This window comes from Hydra viridissima, unplaced genomic scaffold, assembly GCF_058129835.1.
Source record: "Hydra viridissima isolate aposymbiotic clone 2 unplaced genomic scaffold, HvirCarnegie_v1 scaffold_19, whole genome shotgun sequence".
NCBI lineage: Eukaryota > Metazoa > Cnidaria > Hydrozoa > Anthoathecata > Hydridae > Hydra > Hydra viridissima.
Window position 1 is genome coordinate 1931796 of NW_028324318.1, and position 23660 is coordinate 1955455.

Genomic DNA, 23660 nt, shown 5'->3' on the forward strand with positions numbered 1-23660 from the left:
TAGAATGCAATAAGAATATATAAAAAAAAGCAAGTAAAAAGTTAGTACAGATGCATCTGAGGCATAATTACAAATCGATTTTTAAATGGTAACTTTACATATTTACAATCTAAATCTACAATCGAGAATATTTTATTAAAACATGATACCTTCTCTACAAAAAAAATTGAAAATAAGTCAGAGTTCATTGGATTTGTAAAAAATGGTTGTAATAGTTCATACTTTTGAAAAACAATATAAGCTTCATTGCATTTGCTATTTGGAACTTGTAAAAAATTTCTTATAACACCAACTTTACCTTTTACTTTAAAACAATCATTAATTGAAGCAAAAAACTTAGCACATTTATACTGTTTAAATTGCAAACAGTGACGATATGATATAGGAACTGGACCTTCAGTGTGAAGCTCTTTAAAAACACTTTTTTTTATTATTAAAAACTTGATTTGTGGGACTCAAATGTCCTTCAAAAATATTTCTCACAATTTGAAAACACAAAAACTGAGGTCGCCGCACAAGCTTTTTTGGTCTTCCAAGATAACTTTCATATGGAAAAGAAGAGACTTTATCCAGAGCACCATAGCGATTAACATCATCTGGCAAATGAATTAAAGAGTGAATATTATAAACGCAATGATCTTTACCATCCAATTTACAAAATGTAGCAACAAAATATGTTAGCAACTTTTTAACGTAATCAAGATAATTTTCACAAAGCGATGGACTTAAAAGAATACGTACAGCAACAGATAAATCCAAGAAGTTTAAATAAACATCATTTGGCAATGTACCTTTTAAAACTACCGGACCAGTGTATAACAAAAACTGACATAATTCAGTAGCTTTCCAGTGTTTAAATTCCCATATTGAGCGAGGTTTGCGTGAAAATTCTTTTGGAACATGCTGTTTAAATAAAACTAGTTTTTCTGATTATGTTGTTAACGATGCTTTTGATAAACTTTGATTTTTTTTACTCCCATGCACCCATTGATTAATCATTCTCCTAACTACTCCTAAACATACTAAATGCATATAATCAAGTGGAAAAGATGAAACCATTCCAAATGATAAATCTAAAAATGTAGATACCATGTTATTAATGTGATGCTTTTTATCTGCTTGCATATGAAAACTTTCATCAGTTCTAAGTGGAGCTGATAAATTAGGAAGAATAATTTTTCCTAACCATTGACCTTTTTGTAAACATCGCTCACAGCTATGATATGCAGTATGAGTTTTAATACACTTTAAAAATGCTCTTGCAGGGGCATCACATATTACTGCATTTAGTTTTACAATAATTTTAAGACCTTTACTATCCTCAAATGGTGACTTTTCTAGATATTTCATTTCTGCAACAAAGTCTTTCAAATAATCAGTTACTGGATTAGGTTTACTATTACTGCAAAATATGGCAATTGGGAAAACATTATCTGAAATTTCTTTAAACATTCCAAGAATTGGCCAAATACATGAATTAGAACTTTTAAAAATTGGTATGCCATCAATGTTAGTATGCAACTTAAGTTCCTTTAATTCTGGATTTTGAGGAACCATTATTAAAAACTTTGATAACCAATATTTAATACCAAAATAAAAGTATTCACCTCCTGCAACATTTTTTATATCAATTTTTCTTTGAGTATGATGAAGACTCCTGGCATTTTTTAGTACGCTTGAAACAAGTGGTTTCAAAATCTGCAGTAAATGAATAGTAGCATTTTGTGAAATATTAAAAGAAACTGCCCAACTTGCTAAGTTTTCATTGAAACTAGTTAAATTGGAGTCATTACTTTTAGAAAAAAAAGTTAGATCACTATCACCATACTCTTCATCAGTTGTCTCTGATACACAAGCACAACATTCATTTTTGTCTGAACAACAGCTATTTACTGTGTTTATTGCACTTGCATGGAACTGAGTCATTACATTCATGCTTTTATTCAATGGTGCAAATTCATGCATAAAATTGTTTTGATGATTTGTAAAATCTGTAGTTGTTGTAATAATTTCATGTGTGTTACAAATACTTTCTGATACATTGCAGCTATATTCATGATCATTTGAGCTTGAGTCATTTTGATAACTTTTAACCAAATCTTTGTTTTCAAATTTATGTTGAACTTCTGACAGCAGTTTAGATACAGCAGTGTTTATTTTTCTACGCTTAGTGCGATAATTATATGAAAAAGGCAATAAACTATCCATTATATGATTTTATATTCTAAATTTATATTTTATTTTAAAAAATTCTAAAAATGTATTAAAAAATAAATATATCTAAGCAAATAAAGTAAAAGGTTAAAACAACTAATAATTTTTGTTATTACTTACTATTATTTACAAATAATTCACAATATAAATAATTTAAATATTTTTTCATAAAAAACCTTATGTAGAATATATTACTTATATTATAAATACTGTAACTGATATTATAACTTATAATATCAGTTACTGTATTTATAATATAAGTAATATATTATCAACTATATAACTTATAGAAAATGTAAAGCATTTATGTATTTATAGATAATATTTAAAGTTTAGATATGGCAGTTTAATTAGTAAAACCTTACGATATTTTGCACAGTAACATTGAGATTTGCTTGAAAAAGAAACTTAAAACAAAACACACTAACTTAGTGAGTGAATGTGTAATGACTTAGTGACTAAGCCATAACTGTAAGCACACCAAACCATATAAACTAATTTGAAAAAATTTCCACATTTGTCCATAGCATTAAAAATAAAAAACATGACTTCAGTTTGATAAAACATTTGTAAAAAAGTAAACGTTGACATACTCTCAAACTTATTAATGGCTATGAAAATCAGTCTGAATTTCAGTCTAAAATTTTTATCTAAAATTTCTTATGTGCAGGGCATCTAAGAAATTTGAGAGCATGTCACATTTTTTTTTTTTTTTTTTTTTTGTGAAATCATTTTTTAAATGGATGACTAAACATTGATTTTAACATATTCATACTTTTATAGAATTTTTTATATAGAATTAAAACTGATATGTAAATATTTTTTACAAAAATACAATAAAAAAACCAAATGAAGTTCCTGTGTATGTTTACTCCAAATGCAAGTGTATATTCAATCTAAATCAAGCCGCGTTACACTTTAAAAGAATTTTGCATTTTTATTTCAATAAAACTTTTTAATAAAAACGATGCCAAAAAATATGCTTTGATTAGAAAATACACGCTACCATTAAACCACGTGTTCTAACTTCAAACCAGCCGTAAATCATTTACGCAGTCCCATGCCAGTCCCAGTAAAAACCCAGATTTTATTTACGGCGTTATTTTCACACCGTATGAGACCCATCTGGCACCCAGAACAAATCCCAGCCGGAACCCAATCCCAGTAATCCCAGCTCAATCCCAGTCAATCCCAGCTGGGACCCAGTTGGGATGGTTAACTGGGAAGCTCTTAAAAATGAAGGTGTCTGAAGATCATTTGTTAACTCTAGATGAATTGCTCTAGTTGTTGCACAAGTCAATTATAATACATACACCTTTATCACATTAGCTCTTTCATTATCTTCCTTTATAAACAATGGACCAGCATAATCAAGTCCAGTATATTTAAAGCTCCTGGTTGATTGTATTCGGAATTCTGGAATATCAGGTTCACCCCTTTTTTTTTTATTGTTCGTCCTTGGAAGAATTTACAGATGAAGCATTTGTGTAACACTGATTTAATAGTCTTCCTTCCTTGGGTGATCCAAAATAGTTTTCGTACTTCATTAAGGGTGCTTTCGACGCCCTGATGGAATACCTTTTTGTGGGCCTCTTGAATTACAAGATAACACAAATAACTGCTCTCAGCAAAAGGATAGGGTGCTTTTGATCAAAATTTAAAACATCACTGTTACAATAACGTCCTTTTAGTCGCTATAAACCTTAATGGTCCTCAAAAAAATTAAATGCAGTTCTTACTTTATTAAATTTTTCATCCTTACAAATCTCATTTTGATGTTCTTTAACCCATAGATGTAAACCATAATTATACTCATCAACTGTCAGTGTATCACATGTTAAGCTATTGTCATTAATATTTCTAATGTTCTTTAACAACTTTTTAGCAAAACGTAAAACATATGCGGTGACTCTAACTAAATGTTGTATAGAGCTATACCTGTTTATATCAATAATGTTTTTGAGGACAACTTCCCCACAAAACAAAGTACACGAAGACAAATTGCTAACTACCTCTGAATCAACTACTTTACCATGCTTACTACATTCTTTATCAGCCTCTCCTATTAAATGATTCTTATCAAACTCAAATATTGGAAAAATGACACTTTCCTCCCTACGAAATTCTGGGCCTTCCACCCATCTACTGCTTTTACAATGAGACAAATCATCTGGACGAGTAGGAATGTCCGTTGGATTAATTTCACCCTGAAAAAAGTGCCAACTATCACAACCAATTATCTCCCTAATTTTTACTACTCTATTTTCTACCCATGGTTTTCAACAACATGATCTACCTTTTATCCAATGTAATGCAACTAAAGAATCTGACCATGCTACAATTTTTGATACAATAACCTTATCGCCAATGGAATGTCTGACCTGTTTTATGAGTTTGGATGACAAATGACAACCTAACAGTTCTAATCGCGGGATGGACAAGGTTTTAAGTGGTGCAACTTTAGTTTTTGAGGTCAGTAAGCAGGTTTTTATTGATGCTCTTGATATAGCACGAATATAAATAACAGAAGCGTATGCTTGGGTTGAACTGTCTGAAAAGGCATGTAACTCTATTGATATAATATCTTCTTTAATTTCTCTTATAGCGTATCGTGGAAAGCATATATGCTGAATTTTTGAAAGCTATAATACAATGGACTCCCATAGAAACTTGACGTTATCAGGAATCTCCTCATCCCATTCCAGTTTATCCTTACAAAGTATATGAAATATAGTTTTAACACGAGTAGTAATTGGTTATATGAGCCCAAGAGGATCGTAGATTGATGCAGCTAAATGTAATATGTTTCTTTTCGTCTTGGGTAACAACTTCTCTTTTTCTAAAAGTGATTGAAACTTAAACACAAACTGGTCATTTTTAATGTCCCAACCATTTCCCAAAATCATTTTATTATTCAATGGAGTATTTATATTGACTTTATCATATTTACTGTATTCATCATTATCAACGTTAATTCCTTCAATGTTATTAATGTGGCTTTGTAATTCTAAATTATTTGTTGTCCATTTCCTAAGTTCTAAACCTCCTTTTAGCATAATATCTTTTGCTGTATGATAAAACTGTATACCATCACTTAAACTGTCACACCCACAAACTAAGTCATCCACATACCAATCAGGTAAGATCTTCTTATCAAATTCGGGGTTAGAACACAAAAACTTATTGAGATGATGCTGTATTGTTCCATTTAAAATAAATGGACTTGAAGTAAGACCAAACACAACACGAGTAAATCGATAAATAACTTATTGACCATCATGACTTTAATTACTGAACCGAAGTAATCGAACAAAATCTCTATGTTCAGGAACAATTTCTATATTCAAAAAGGCTTGCTTGATATCAGACGTAATACCAAAAACATTCAAACGAAATCTAATAAGAATGTCAAATATCTTTGAGAGTAAGTTTGGACCAGGGTATAAAATATCATTTAATGAAGGAAAATTTACAGCACATGAAGCATCAAAAACAGCACGCACTTTTGTTGTTTCTTTTTCTTCTCTAACAACAGGATGATGTGGAAGATAACATGCTAATCCAGGTGGTTTTATAATTTCATCACCTGTAACCCTTTCTATTATACCATCTTTCTCATATTGTGTGAATATCTTATTATAGTCATTTCACAACTTTTCATTCGATTTTAACCTTTTATACAGGTTTTCTAAACGTTTCTTTGCAATGTTAAAATTATCAGGCAGCATAACATGGTCTGGTCTGAAGGTTAATTTTTTGACGTATCTTTTACCATTAAATTTTACATCTTTTTCAAATTGATGCATAACACTGTCCTTAAACTCACCAATGGACTCAAGCTCTCAAAATTTTTCTAATTGGTTTTTTAATTCACTATGAACATTACTACGTAAAGGAAGAACACTACACTTCATGGAATGACTATTAATATGAGTCAATTGGAATTGATAACTTGCTTTAGTCTGCCAAAATCCAGCCTAATGATGATTTAATGGCAACCGGACCATCAGAACCACGAACTACTTCACCAGTGATAAAGGAATAGTAAAAGTCAATTCCAACTAAAATATCAATACTCATTGTGGTATTAAATTTATTGTCTGCTAGTGCTAAATGTTTCAAATGTTTATAATTATTAACGGCTTCTGCAATATTTTGCCTTTTAATAGGGGTGCAAATCTCTGGGATACATAATGCCTCTAAACATGTCCACCCTTTGTTAATCTTGCGTTTTACATGAAGTTGTATTACATCTAACTCTTTTACTTGACCACCTGAGTTTCCAAAGGTATTAATAATGAGCTTCTCTTTTCGTAAAGTTTTTAGTTTTAAGGCATTTCTTAACTCTTCAGTTATGCAAGAAAACTGACTTCCACTGTCAAACATTAAACACTTTTTTTGATTGAGAATTTTGACAATCTGAAACTTGAGTTGTGGCAGTCTGAAGAAGTACAGTATTGCTGTTGTTTGACCATGTGTGAGTTGCATTAGTTTCTTTTGCTTCTTGATTTTTTGGGTTTTATATTTACTTTGATCACTGTCCTTTTGACAGATTGAGATATGATGGCGTTTACCACATTTATTGCATACAAAATTACTACTACAATTTTTGCTTATATGACCACTTCGTAGACAAACAAAACACCTTGCTAACTTTCTTAGAGTGGCTACACGAGCTTCAATATTGTTGACTACACGGCATTTAGTAGAGGAATGGTTACCTTGACAATACAAACACTTATTATAATCTTGACCTCCTTGGGCATGTAAATTTTGTGTAGTAAATTGAATGTTTCCATTCACATTATTTCGTTTCTGTTCCTTCTGTCCATGAAGACTTTGACATCTTTCTTTGACTAAAAGTTCTTCATTAAAAAATTCCAACATATTTTCTAAAGAGCAAATATTATTACCAAACCTTCTTGAAATAAGGATTTTTAACTCTTCAGGTATTCTTTCATTAAGAATAGATATAAATAGACAACCATATGAAGTGATGTCCATTTTTAATGAATTTAGATTTCTGATACAGATTTCAATCTCGTTATAAAGCTTCCTCAATTGTTCAAGATTATCCATTGATGGCACAGGACGAACTTTTAACAAGGTTTCCATGTGTCCAGTAATTTGCACTTGAGGGTCTGCATATCGTTGCTTTAAAATATCAATTGCTTCTTTATAGTTTTCATTTGATAATGTTAAACCTGATATGGCTGATAGAGGAGCATGAAGCAAAATATTTTTTTAAATATGAAAATTTTATCTATTTCACTTAAGGAATCATTTTGATTAATGGTGGCATTAGATTGGTCCCAAAATGAATACCATTTTAGAGGGTTTCCATCAAAGGTTTGTATTTCTAATTTAGACAATTTACAGTTAAATGAGATGCTTTGTGAACTAACAGATTGAGAATTGGGTGACACTTTTTGAAAGTTTATTTTGTAATCAATTTGTGCAAGAAGTTGATTAGAATGACGTACAAATCTTTTGGACTGAATGACAAATTCAGCAATGTCGTCTGGCTCCTTTAAATTAATAATTTCTTCCTCGACTTCTCTAAGTTCTATTAAACTGCTACTTAATGAATTCCTCAATCCTCTTAGAATGACTAAATTATTATCACCATTATTTAACAAGTTCGTTTCAATTTCCTCATTAATTTCGTTTATGTCGTTTTGTAGACCCGCTCTTTGCGATATTTTCCTATTTAAGGCTGCCATAATAAATGAGTATGAATGTCAAAACAATCTCTGAAAATATAATTTATGTCAAAACAAACTTTGTTGATGTTTAAACAAACTCGATGTAAACAGGAACTAAACTAACTTGTGGGGAATTATTTATACTTTCCCTGAGACACTAAAGAGTCACTTTTTGAACTTGATAATATATTTTACATCTGACTGCGAATCAATATTTTACAAAATACACACTCTTTTTATACACTTTTACAATCGCGTCATTTTCACACATTTTATACATTAACAATTAAATACCTTAACACTTAAAAATATTAACACCTTCAAACACGCCTTCACACAAACACACCTTCAAACACGCCTTCAAACACGCCTTCACACACCTTCAATTACGTCTTGAAGACTTTATTCACGACACCCTCCCCCGATTAAAGCTGAGACTTCGGCTTTAATCAGCTATCTTCCATCTCGTCTTCCATGATGTAATTGATCTTTTGTCTTGCATCCAATTTCACCAGTCTCGTTTCTCTTTTCAAGGTATCCTCTTCGGCTCTGGTTTCCAAATTCTCGTCCGCTTCGATTTCGCTTTCTGCCCCACAACTCATTTCCAAGTCACACACCAACTGAATTGGTCGTTCAATTACATAACCATTTCCCAGTCGTATTTTAAAGCCACGAATAATTCCATCTTTCCCTTTAATGTTGTTTTCAATTCGACCGATGTTGAGAAGTGCCTTGTCCTTCACATCGTCTTTAATGAGAACCATGCTTCCGACACCTGGGAGTTTTGCATTACCTCTCTTTTCCTTTGCTTGTTGTCGTTCTTCCATTGCGTGCACGTACTCGTTCATCCATCTTTTCCTTAAGTGATTCTTACAAGTTTTCACAAACTTGACTCTCCGGAGTGCACAATCGCCCCTTGTTATTAAATCAATATCTTCAGTTCTAAAGCGTGGCAACATTGCTCTCGTTGGCGGTAAAAGCGGCTTCACTCTATATCTCTTACATAGATTACATTCACGAATGACCTTTTTTACGGCAACTCTCAAATTCGGTATCCAAAATCTTTCTCTTATGCTACTCATTGTATCTCCTACTCCCCCGTGTAGCGTTTTTGCGTGATGATGCTCAATAATTCTTAGAGTTAGTTGGAATCCTTTTGGTACAAATATCGGATTATACCCGGAGACTTTTCCGTGACATCTCCAAAGCTGTTTCTCATCCTGTTTAAGTTCCACATCGGACTTTATTGCAACAGCTTCTTGTAGTAACTTAATGTTCATTAACTCCGCTTCCATCATCTCCTCAGCTTTTAGCGGTCCTGTTATTTTTACTTCATTTCGACAATTGTATATAAACCTTTTTATAAAGGATGATATTCTTATGATCTTCCAATACTTGAGTTTACTCAGTATTTCTTTAAATATATTATGTCCCTTTATTTCTTCAGTTGCCATACCGACGTTCTCTTTCACACTAATGGTTTCACATGATGCATTCGGCGCTTCGATTATTTCTGGTTGGATTGGCCAATTTTCCTTGTGTTTCAACCACGTAGGTCCATTTAGCCACAAGCTTGATAATTTCTCAGGACTCACTCCTCTTGTTCCAAGATCACTTGGGTTTTCTTTTGTTGGGACATATAGCCATTTTACTTCTCCATTCAATAAGATCTGCTGAACTCGGTTCCTGACAAACTGTGACCAACTGCCCCTTTCTTTTAACCAGTAAAGTACCGCAGTACTGTCAACCCAATGATATACTTCAATGACATTATACTTGGTTAATGTCTTCCTAACATGATTCATTAACTTGCTCAAGGTGTGCGCTGCTACCAGCTCAAGTCTTGGAATACTAAGATCCCTCGGTGCAATCCGTGCTTTTGCTACAAGTAAGTTGCTTGTTTCTGAATATTGATGACTCACTGCAACGTAGACGCATGCACATACAGCTGATTTACTTGCGTCTGAAAATCCATGGAGCTCCATTTCAATGATTCTTCCAGACACGACACTCCGCGGAATTGAAATAGTTCTCTTGATGTTTATTGCCTTGATCCAGGTTTTCCATTCTTCTAAAAGTTCATTTGGAATTTGTTGATCCCAACCGAGTTTTAACAAGCATATTCGACTGTATAGTAATTTTCCAGTGATTAATACAGGTGCACTAAATCCCAATATGTCAAAGACACTGTTGAGAGCTGATAGTATTTTCCTTTTTGTCATTGCTCCTTTATTTCCGATAGTGATGCATGCCGTATAGTCAATCGATAGTTGATCCGATTCTTTGTTCCAAGGAATCCCAAGTATTTTTGTTGATTTAGCCTCAGCGTCGCTTTCCAGATTGCTGACGTTGCTATGCCATTTGTGCAGCTGGAACCCAGCTTCCATTAAGATTTGCGTTGATTCATTTTTAAACCTGATAAGTTCTTCTTCTGTTTCTCCACCTGCCTGTATATCATCGACATAAGTATCTTCTTCCAAAGCAAGCACCGTTTTTGGATAAATGTCCTTGTATTTTGATATATGCTTTTTAATCGTGGCGCCGAGAATGTAAGGACTTGAACTTGAACCAAAAATCACCCTTGTAAATCGTAACTCCGTTAATTCCATTTTCTTTAAGTCCTTATACCAAATTAAGCGTTGTGCGTCTCTATCCATTTCGTGTATTCTAATTTGTAGAAACGCCTTCTTCACGTCCGCTAACACGCAGAGTTTATTCATCCGATTTCGTATGAGTATGTCAAATATCAAAGGTTGCAGCGATGGTCCCACTTCTAGACAGTCATTTAATGAAGGTGATTGAGCGTCTTTTCTAGCTGAACAGTCATAAACTATTCTCATTTTCGTTGACTCAGCATTTTCTTTGATTACTGCTTGATGAGGGACGTAGTGAATAATTTCTCCAGTAGGTTTTTCTGGTGCCATTTCCAATATTCCCTCATTGATCTGTTCCATCATTATATCATTATACTGCTCTAGTTTTTTAAGTTTTTTCAATCGAGTTGTTACACTTCCCAATCTTTTAAGAGCCAGATTTCTGTTGTTTGGCAGTTTAACAACACCCTTTTTCCACGGCATTCTGGTTTCATAGTAACCTTCGTCGGTTTGATGCAGTTTTTCGCTGAAGTCTTGATGGAACATTGACTCGCTGCTTGTGTCTGATAATCCAAGTACTTCTAAACTACACATTTGCTCGAACTCATCACGACCAGTGTTCAATAAGAAACTTTTCTCAATACCAGAACTCAATTGTGTTCGTCTCCCAGAAAGAGTCCATCCCAACATAGTTAATTCTGCTCCTGGATCTTTATCCGGATTTTTTCCGAGAACTACCGGTTCCGTGGTTTTTATACGTTGATAATCAGCAGCACCGAGTATAATGTGAACAGGTTGAAGTTCGTCACTCCCTTCATCATCGCTAAATTTCAGTCTCCTTAGTCTTGCAAAATGCTTCTTAACATCCTTAATCATCGGATTGGGTAAAAAGGTGAGTGTTTCTTTTTCTGCGTTGGTGCATTCAACTTTAATTCGAAATTCCGGTATCGTTGTTGATTCTATCGTAACGTTATAGATTTCCACACGCTTGTCCACCGTTCCATAGAGCTGTTCAATACTTTTATATTCCTTTCGTGTAGGTTTCAGCTTTAGTTTCGTAATCAAGTTTGTACATATATAGGAACTTCCAGCACCCGTATCCAACATTATCCTTGCCTTTTCACCATTTACTTTTGCAATCACTGTCGGGTGAATAGTTGTACTTGCATTTAGCACCACTCCCATGGTTTCTTTTTTATTTTCCATTTTACCATCCATCGTTGCGTTCCCATCTTGACAAATGGACGTGTGATGTTTTTTGTTGCACTTTCTACATCCTCTTGATTTACAATTTGCCGCCGAATGTCCGTAACCAACGCAGTTGTAACATAATCTTTTGCTTGTTAAAATCTCCCTGCGTCTTGCAACAGTTAGCACTTTTGTACAATCCTCGCTTTTGTGATTTTGTAACCCACAGTAGATACATCCATGCTTACCACTAGTTGCCATGATTTCATAAAGACCGCCATTGTACTGTTTGAATGTAGTGCTTCGATGTTCATAGGACCTTGACTGCACGTTTGTGTTCTTTTTATCGCCCTTTGTTTGTTCGTCGCTTGGATTAAAAGTTGAGTTCAACGGATTCCTTTCAATGTATTTTTGCAACTTTTCGACAAGTTGCTCCAGTCCCCATTCTTCCCATCCATCATCGTTTTGTGTGAGTATTTCACGAACTGGTCCAAGTTTATCCATCAATGAATACACGAATGATTGGGCCGTTTGAAGTTTCTGCATAGTTTTCAATGTTCGTACCGTTCTCGCAAGCTTGTTGTAAAAGTCGTGAACTTCTTTGATTTTGTGCGTGCTGTGTATAGCCGTCAATCCTTCCAAATCTTTAATCAATGCTTTGTGAACCCAAATATCTTTTCCGTAAGTTTCTTGTAGTATGCGTTTAGCTTCATCGTATCCCTCCAACGAATGTGGTAAACCAAGTATGTCCTCTCTGGGCTTTCCTTCGACGAGTTCCAGTAAGTAATTGAATTTGCTGATGTTTGATATGTTTGAGTTGTCGACTTCTACCGTGAATTGATTCCAAAATCGTAACCAGTCTTTGTAATCGCCATTAAATTTTGTGATTGTGTATTTTTGAAGCTTGACGGATTGCTGAGTTGCTTCGTTTTCGTTTCCAAGTGATTTACGCATTGTTTCTTTCATTTTTAGTTTCTTTAGATACCATTCTTCTTCGCTTTGAAGTTTTCTCAATGAGGCTTGTTCTGCTTCTTTTTGAATCGTTAACTGCTGTTCCATGATTTGTTTTTCATACTCGAATTTTCTGACGCATTCATTTTTGTTTATCGAATCCAACTTGTCCACCATTTTGTTTTTGATTTCAATCGCTGCTTCTACTTCCATTACTGGTTTCGAAAGCCATTCTTCTACCGAATCGATGTTTTCGCCGTCGTCGAGCATTTTTCTGGTCAGCTCATCCTTTGCCATTTCAAATCTTCCCAATAAATTTGTTATTTTGTCCAGCGCTAAGATTATGCTTGATTTGTCGCCATTAATCGTGTTGCGTTCTATGCCTTTAATGTTTATTCTTATCATGTTGATTTCTCTCTGGTAAATTTGCTCTTGGTCCATTCTTCGCTAACTCGTAGGTTTCGTTCGTCCAGGCAGTAGTCGCCACCAAATAGTGTGGGGAATTATTTATACTTTCCCTGAGACACTAAAGAGTCACTTTTTGAACTTGATAATATATTTTACATCTGACTGCGAATCAATATTTTACAAAATACACACTCTTTTTATACACTTTTACAATCGCGTCATTTTCACACATTTTATACATTAACAATTAAATACCTTAACACTTAAAAATATTAACACCTTCAAACACGCCTTCACACAAACACACCTTCAAACACGCCTTCAAACACGCCTTCACACACCTTCAATTACGTCTTGAAGACTTTATTCACGACAAACTCCATAAAGCAACAACATTCTACTCATCGGGCGCCAATTTAAAATATAAACTATTTTAAGACAGGGAAAGGACTTTCAATTAACTTTTATATAGACACGTCTTTCCAGCTAATACTCTTTATTTCAACTAAAATTATATAATACAACAAGAGGGATTTGCCATGAGGCACGGAGGAGCGCCGTGGCGGGAAAACTCCACCGTACCAGATTTCACAATGCCATAAAACTATTCAACTTAAATTACGGTCTTTAAGTTACCATAGATTAATATATATATATTTTATTTGAATATATATATATTTTTATTTTTTTGTAGAAAATATGTATACATATTTTCTTACTCCATCGCAAAAAATATGTTAAGTTTTAGACAATGTCTATAGATTTAGACGGTAGTTCGTCTGACTTTTTTTTCCCGCGAACTTTGGGAAGTCAGGCGAGAAGACTTTGGTTTTTGCGCTAATGCAATTTTTCATCTACCGGAACAAATATGTTCCTGCGGCTTTTCTTTGATCTTAATGAAATATCGTAAAGTTTCGGGGAGTTAATCAAAGGTTGCGCCAAAATTTAGTTAATAAAATTATCAGTGCTATTCAGAAGCAGTATAACAAAAGAAAAAGATAATTTAAAGTATGCTTTTAAAATAGTTCGTGATTTATTTTTTATTAAATTTTTGAATGATTACGAAAAAGAAGCTTTAAAAGCTCTCAGCAATGGCATATAAAACATATCTTTTAAAACTTAACATATCATATTGTTTATTAAGCATCAGTGTTACGTTCGTTCAACTACGTTCAACTACGGTCAACGAAATTGAACGTAAATAAACGTAACGTAGATTTGTTTCAATTACGTTACGTTTATTTACGGTATTTTTGTATTAATCATCTTAGTTAAACGTAGTTAAACAAAGTTTAACGTAGTTGAACCAAATAAATTTCTGAACAACCTAATTAAATTTTAAAAACCACTGATTTGTATTGCTAGTATAAATAACCAAAATTAAATTTAAGAAGATGTTAAAGCCAGAGTTTAGTGTGATTTTGAAAAGTCGAGCCTAAGCCTGCGAAAATGTGGTCTCAAGCCTGTACTTTTTGAACTAAAATTAGATTTGGCAAAGTTTCCAAAAATATTGTGTAATTTGTTAGCAATAACAGTGTAAAGGAAAAACATTTGCTTAAAAGCCAATTTATCATTAATTTTATTGAATTATTAAATTACAACCCTTAAACAACCAATTAAGCACTATTTTTTTGTATTGAACTATTTGTAACAATTCAAGACAAAATAGAGAAATGAAACTTTATTGCAATAAAAAAGGATACATTAAAATTTGTGAATATTACAAAATATTGGAACACAATTTTGAAATTAAATTCCAAAAACCCAAATGTTTAAAGCAGTGGTGCAGCCCCCACTTTCCTCATTAACATTCTTACAAGATTAGGCATTTATATCAGAGGGTTTATTTTAGTTCCTCTATTTAGAACAAAATTGTTTGACTGAAGTGATGGGAGAAGAAAACTTTTTTTTTCATTTAAGCTTTGGGCAAAAAATAATCAGCAAAATTTTTTATTCGTTGTAGGGTGAAAATTTGCTAAAGCATCTTTTCTGTTCTTTGCACTTGTTTTTTACAAAAGCTATTAGGTACTGATAGTATTTAAGCAAAAGAATTGTTTAACTGCAATAAGACTAACTGTTATAATAAATTTGTTCCAAAACAAGGTATGGACTAAATTCGGACTGAAATGCGAATTTAATTTCTGCATGTGGGATAAGGGTGATTCAAGGAAAACACAAAAGAAAACATTTAGACGTGCTGTTTTAGGCACATGGATAAAATCTTGAATGAAAAGTACAAAAAATCTTGGATTTTACAAAAAAAACTTAAAAAATATAATCTCCAATTTTAATGTTTTGCTAATTGCATGATACTCCGATTAGTTTTTTAACTAATATTCTTCAATATCTTACCAAAATTGCACCCCAAAGTTCTGCTGGATATCCAATAACACTGGGCATTGCCCCCCCCCCCCCCCTACTTCTGCTAGATAGTGTTTCAAAAAAATATCTTGGAAAAAATTGAGAAATTTGAGATATTTGTTACTCGAGATTCTTTCTGCCTCTAAAATTTTTTATTATTTTTAGATGTTCACTAACTGCACTATACAAAAAACTCTGGTCAGTTTTTACTGTAAGTGTTTCTCCATCCCACGTTGTTTCTTTTCCTCTTCAGTTTCAATGCTTTCTGCCAGATTTCTTTTTATTTTTGCCATATTTGAATGACAGAAAACAAGCATGTGCACATTTTCTGGATCAAAGTTGTGTCTTTGATTTGTAACAATGCCCCCAGCAACAGAAAAAACTCGCTCAGATGAAGCAGAAGTGACTGGAATGCAAAGAAGTTTTCGTGCCAGCTTTGAGAGTAATGGCAAAGAGGTTGAACTATTTCTCCACCACATCAGAATATCCAAATAACAAATGTTGATGATTTTATTTCAATTAACAACATTTCTCATAAAGCAACAAAAATTAGCATGCCTCTGTCAGTAAATTGGCAACATAATGTGAAGATTTATCAAGATTTATTAAATTACTCAATGTATGGGAAATAAAAGATAGCATACTAATAAAGAATTACAATCTTTGTCAAATTTTTATTTCAATTTTGTTTATTAAATAGCTTACACGATTGGAAATAACTCTACAATAGTTGTACTAAACTTTTTGTTTTTTACTAAAATTTAGTCAAAATAAATAAAATGTAGGTCCCCAAATGTGGCAATAGCCAGTATTAAGTCCTGAATATCTTTTTTCAGTTTTGATTTAGTACATTTGATATCCTAGTTTTTCATGCATTAAGGTAATTAATTTACATCTTAAATTGACCTAATACCATTGCCAATCTTAGGTTGAAACTATTAGTTGAGGCAACATTCATATATATTTACTAATTGCAAATTGGTGATGAAGTTTTCAATATTTTAACTTATCCTGCTCAACTTTGTTCAACTTCGTTCAACTTTGTTCAACTTCGTTGAATTATTATTTCGTTACGTTCAATTTTGGTTTTTGGGAAGATGAAGTCTGACTAAGTTACGTTTTGTTACGGTCACAAAAATGAAACTAACACTGGTGCTTATTGTTTATAAACAAATGTTGCAGACCGAAAAAAAAACATGTTTGTTACCACCGAGAACAAACAAGTCGAAAAAGTTTGAGAACTTGCATTAACGGCGTTGAGTAATCAAGCATTTTTCAAAAAATTTGACTCATTTGCTGAAAAATCTTGATAAACCACCATTGGAACTTTTTTGCTATTTGTCCACTTAATCAAAAACATCCATAACAATTGGCTCACAGAAAAAAAAGGAGAACTAATTTTTTATGAAAATTGTGTTCAGAAAAAAGCTTGTTGGAGTCATTTAATAATACCTTTTGAAGCTAAATCTTATAGTCTAACGAAACTTTCTGATTTAAATGAAGTTTTTGTTTGACCAAGTCATTTTGAAAGACTTGGTCAAACAAAAACTTCATTCTAAAAGTTTTTTTTTGAAAAAAACAAAGCGCTCTACTTAATCATCCTAAAACCTCCAACATTTTAATGACAAATGAGACTGCTGATTTTATTAAACTTGTTGTTACATGGTAGAAAATGTTAAATGTAAAATGTTTTAAAGTGTGGGTGTGAATTATAGGTTTAATGATGATCGACAACTGTCATCCAAGATCCAAACGATGATTGATTACAATTTATTTGGGATTTTGAAGAAATGGGATTTCGTATGACAAGTAATCAGGGGAAGCGTATAAAACAATTAACACATGATACAGGACATTCCATAAATCATACATGTAAAGGAATTGTTGAGCTGAAAAAAACACTATTAAGAGAAATACACAAATATGTTATGTTGGGAAAATTTTTTACAGATCCACTTGAAAAATAATTCAGCAAGTTAAGATGGTGGCACATATTTTTTAAGCGTCTAACAAATAATTGAAAAGATGAATATTTCTAAAACTTCACTTTTGTTTTCATATAACATTAATAAGTCAGCTCCTGATGCAGGACATTCTTGCCAATTTTGTGAATTTTTATTTGATGAATCTTCAGCTGATATAATTTGACAAAACTAAAAAAAAGTATAACTATTCAATGAAAGACGTCTTTTGTTTATATTGCCGGATCTGTGTCTCCTAATGATGATTTGCTTAACTAAAATGAGATTTTACCCAGAAAAATGTTTTATTTTAAAAAGCTTGGTCAATATCTAAAATCAGTCCATAGAAGTGAGTTAAAATTCCTATTAATACTGTTCAATGTGTTTTCTTCACACTTGTGCTCATTAGCTCTATTAAAAATAAAGTTTGTTGGACATTTCTGTGCAACACTTTTATGCTTATATCGGAGCGTTACTCTTTTGACATGGAACGACATCATGATGATGTACTTTCACACTTTCCACACCAGAATCAGACAAAAACCGTCTTTGAAAATTTTAAAGTTGTCTTGTTAAGTTAAAAGCTATTCATTGACACCGACGTTTTTATTTCTTTGTTGACATTTATTAATTGAGTTAAAGTTTTTTTCTGTTTTATGATTTTAAAAGTATACCTTATTTCTTTTAATCACTAAAATATATTCCTATGTAGAGGTGTAGTTACCCTAACAGTATTTTATTTAACTTTTATTTTTTACCTTATATAAACCTTTTTTTTATTTCATTATTTAAACAATATTATAAATTGAAACAATAAAATAAAGTTTATTATTAAAAACTTAAAAAGATTTATAAAGTGTACAAATTTTTAATTCGTTTAATATTTTTTATAGCGGGAGAAACATTTTGTTTTAAAACAAATATCATCATATTGTTTTTTGAAATATCGGCCTACACATTTTTTCCTCGCGGATTCAACTTATAGTTGGTTGTTTAGAAGTATAGTCGGAATTCGGACGTTCCAGTCGGAGTTTAGAGATTTGAGGACATTTTAGAATGTAATAGGCACTTTTTAAGTACCTACTGCTTTCTTACCCCCGAATTTTACTTTTTAAATACCCCTAAATTTATAGTTCTTACACAGTTATCATAATTATCTTATGGTTTTTTCAAGAGTGCTTGCAGATTTGTAAAGAGTAATTTAACAAACATCGATTCTGCTATTTTTGTTTACTCTTTTTCTTTTTTTTTTCTTGTTTGGCCTTCAGCAATAAAAACAAATTTACCTTAAGTATATTTATTGATCTTCAGCAATAAAAAAAAATTTACCTTAAGTATATTTATTGATCTAACTAAAGCTTTTGACACCGTTGATCGTTGCATCTTGTTAGAAAAGTTAAAGTATTATGGGGTAATAAATAAGGACTACATTTGCATTAATAGTTACCCTACTATTAGAAAACAATATGTTCAAAACTAGGAGTTCGAAATACTTAAAATCCCGTGTGGAGTACCACAAGGACCAATAATAGGCCCTCTCTTATTCTTAGATTATATAAACAACTTGAGAAATGCATCAGCCAAATTAAACCCAATTATGCTTGCAGATGATGAAATTTTTTTTTACTTTCCAACTATAATATCAAGCAGTTTTATGCTTACATAAACTTTGAATTAAATAAAAGATAAGTGATTGGTTTACAGAAAATAAACTTTAATTAAACATTAAAAAAACAATGCATACACTATTTCATGAAAAGAAAACCCTGCAACCATGCATGAATTAAACCTCTTTCCTTAAATTACCAGATCTATTTTCAAATAATAAAGAAATAAAACAAGAAGACTATATAAAGGTCTTAGGAATACTTATTGACAAGCATTTATTTTGGCTTCCCATTATTAAATATTTACTATCAAAAGTAAGTAAAACTGTCGGTTTGATGTACCGAGTTAGTCCTTATGTTAATATATGTCTTAAATTATTATACTTTTCTTTAATTCATTATTTTAATATATTTTTGCCAATATTACATGGGGTAGCACGCAACCTACAAAACTTAAAAAAATACTTAATGTTCAAAAACATGTGAATAGAATTATATGCGGGAAAAAAGCAATGGGAGCACACTAAACCCTTAATGAGAGACATGAAAATGATGAATGTTTGTGAAATAAGTATTAATCAACACTTAATTTTAATGCATAAATATACAAATAACCTCTCTCCAGCTAACTTTATTTGTAAGTTTGAAAAAAATATAAATGGAAAGTATTTCTTAAGAATAAATCAATAAAACTTCTTGTAAATTTTCAATAAAATTAAATAAATATACAGGTTTTCGATAACATTTTGAGGACCAAGAAATGTAATTATTTTCAAAAAAAAAAAAAAAAGCTAATAATAATATAATGATAAAATCTTAAAATCATTAAACACATCAAAGCTCTCTTTTAGTTATTTATGTATTAGTTAATATATTTTAAATCTTTGAGTGTTTAAATTGGAAATTTAACATCTTACTTATATCTGCAGTCTATTAGAACTTTTTGACAATGTATATTTTTTAAGAAATTTTATGAAAAGATTGAGATGGTATTGCATTACGCATATCTTCTTTGTGTCCCGATCTGTTTTTTAAATTGTCTTATTTATTTATATTGTTTTAATTTGAAACCTTTATGTAACTTATTTATTCAAAAGCAAAATATATACTACTAAAAACAAAGCAACTTTATATACTATTAAAAAAAAAAAAAAAGGCAAACAAAAAAAAAGGTTCCTAAACCAGAGAAATCCAACCTTTTTACAGAGCAGGCATTATTTTATTTGAGGGCCACTAACTTAACTTTTGAAAAATTAAACTAATTTAAAACATTAATTTTAAAAGGATGATCCCTCTCACAAGGGTGAATCCAAAGGCTTATTCCTCCCCACTCGTTTTTGAATATTTTGTTTTAGAAATCTATATATTTAACTCAGCACGTTGTTTAAAAACATAAGTAATTTTGGGAGGCTGTTTAAAGAGGAATGACACTTTAATAAAACTGTCTGGTGCAAATTTTAAATTAAGGGCCTACTCGGTAACAAACTATTGAATCCAAAAATTATCCCTTGATAGATCGTCTGTATCCGACAAATTAAAGAATTTCCCTTGCTTTGACAAATTGTTAGTCTGTGCTATTTGGGTTTCTGGCAAATCGTTAGTGTACTATTGGGGGTAAGGCCTGTTTTGAAGAGTTTTTGAGGACTCAAAAACCAAAATACATATATTGATGCATAAATGGAAAATTAACATATACAAAAAATTAGATAGATTGTGGTTTATTCAAATACGCAAAACGTCAAATTCAAATAAACATATTTTTACTTAATTATTATTACGTATTATTCACTATATTTTATTCCACCATTAGTTATAATTTATTCCTGTGTTTATGGTGACAGAAAATAAATGCCAGACACAACTATGAGGCTGTTTATTAATTACGTCAACCACCCCCCCCCCCACCTCCTCCTCACCAAACTTCAAGAGACACAACATTTGATTACCTCTTACCCTCCAAACACTACGTTACAAACGACTACTAACGCTGCTTCAAATTACTTTTTTTTAAGTAAATAAATTTACTAAAAAAAGTAAAACTGTTGACGTCCACTTTTCTTGACCTACTACTCCTCCCCTTGTCAACAACTGTCAAAGCATTTAAGAATCCTCCTCCCCCTATTTTGTTGACATCATTAATGTAAAGCCCAAATAATAGAAATGACCAGAATCTTACTATATCAGATATTCTGTGTAAGAAAAAGCTGAAAATCTATAATTACGTTTAAAGCAGGGGACTTGCTTGACCTCTTATCACATTTTATGCTTCTAATTTTACTAAAAATGTGTGTACACAGCATAATGTCATCCAGGGTAATCATAAAAAATTGTTTAATTTTGTCAAAATAACGTTATTCTAACAATAACTTGATTAGACAATTAGTTGTAAGATACACGTTTTTAATAAGAAACGAGTTTATAAGAAACAAGCACTAGAAGCCCAAAAATCTTAAGAAACTTTTAGTGATAAGTTACAATTGAATAATAAACTTATTTAAGAGTTGGAGGAATTTTTTTAACTTTTACCTACTTATTACATCAAGATTACACAAAGTTATTATCTACAACGGAGAACAACAGTTTAAATTAAAAGGAGAACAACATTATCTACAACAGAGAACAACAGTTTAAATTAGTATTTCATTTGCATGTGCAATCAAATGGAATTCTATTAAGAAACTTTTAATACTAGATTTAGAACAAGCTTTAAAATAAGAAACTTTCAAATACTAACCCATTAGCTTGGTTTCTTATAAAAAAAATAAAAAAAACTGTAACCTATTTTTAACAAATTTTCAAAATATTGTTGAAATTATTCACAATAGACTTAAATTAATACAACGAATAAAACTGAATACATATTTTAATATTATAATTTAACAAAATGTAAAAAATTTTCTTTATTGAACTACATTAGAATTTATAAATATGTAGATTTTAAAATATGTTGACCTTTTTCTAGATAACTGATTAGAATTCAGCATTCAGCATCTAACTTATAAACAAACAAAAAACTTAGGAAAATGCTATAGATATCATTATTATTTAGTAGAATTCAGTAACTAAATAACTAAAAAAATTTAGGTGCTACTGTTGATAAGGACTGCGAATAGTGCTTATCACTTAAGCATCTAATTCATCTGTGCTCATTTTGACTATAACTGTGATCAAAATAAAAAGTCTTAATCGGAAAAGGTCTTAGAGTGGCTTTTGTTTCTAATCCAATCATCAACAACAACAACAAAAACTTTGACTTTTTAACCATTCATTTACAGGGTAACTGTATTTATCTCAAAGATTTTTATTGCTGTAGTACAGTCTCTACATATGATACATTCCAAATGTATCACATCACAAATGTCATTGGTGATGCATGGAATAAACATTTGCAGAGTATTGTACATTAGTAATATATGACAGCAGACTATTATTGAAATCAGCAATCTAATTATTTAAAAAGTTGTATTTTCAAAAATAGCATACAGAAAACATTACTTCATTTCCTTCTATCGAATTCCTAGATTAACGTCATTTTTAATAAAATCATTTTTCATAAGCTCATCATAACATGTTAAACATTAGGAGTTCAACTAAAAAGTAAAACTATTTGCAACAAATTTTTTGGTGCTTCCCAAATATATCAAGTTTAAGATACAAAGGTTTGATCCAAGGTATTGGTTTATATATCCGAATGTTCATTAAAACATATTTTATTTTATTGATATGCTAACTAGTGTTGGTCCTTTAGAAGCATCTAGTGAAATTTTTATGACCATAAAAAAGTTTAAGTCTTTTTTAAAATCAATAAAATCATTTTTGACAGTTTTTTATGTTGAAAAGTTCTATTAAATATTTCATGCTCTGTTAAATAAACCCATATTTTCAGCTGTTGTCATTAATTTGTAACTTTATCAAAATACAAGCTTTATTAAAAAGATTTTCACTATGCCAAATAAACATTGATCAATATAAAATGAAATTGTTAATAGAAATTCATTTTAAAAAGAATCCAGTATATTGAAACTACACTAATGATGTTTGGCAATCAAAGATCACACTTTAAGCTTCACCATTTATTTACCTTTGTTGTCAATAAATAGCTAAGCCGGCTTAGCTATTTGCGTAAAATTCGCAATTTTTGGGATCAATATTAATTTTGGTACCAAAATAAAATCGTTCCTATTTACGGCTCTACCAACTATCAACATAATAATAATAATAATAATAATAATAATAATAATAATAATAATAATAATAATAATAATAATAATAATAATAATAATAATAATAATAATAATAATAATAATAATAATAATAATAATAATAATAATAATAATAATAATAATAATAATAATAATAATAATAATAATAATAATAATAATAATAATAATAATAATAATAATAATAATAATAATAATAATAATAATAATAATAATAATAATAATAATAATAATAATAATAATAATAATAATAATAATAATAATAATAATAATAATAATAAATAATAAATGTTGAAGGAACGATTTCTCAAACGTAGGAACGATTTCCCCGAAAAAATCGTTCCTACTGTTCCGCATAGGAACGATTTCTAGAAAAAATCGGAACGATTTCTAGAAAACCGGAACGATTTCCCGGAAAAAAGCCATAGGAACGATTTCTTGGTGAAAAACA

General features: G+C 31.1%; 2 pseudogenes; one reads left to right on the top strand and one right to left on the bottom strand.

Annotated features, from left to right (window-relative positions):
- LOC149876666 (uncharacterized) overlaps nucleotides 1-17564 on the top strand; it is a 56697-nt pseudogene extending 39133 nt beyond the window's left edge.
- Nucleotides 185-2150, bottom strand: LOC149876671 (uncharacterized; annotated as a pseudogene).
- Nucleotides 17565-23660: the final 6096 nt, after the last annotated feature.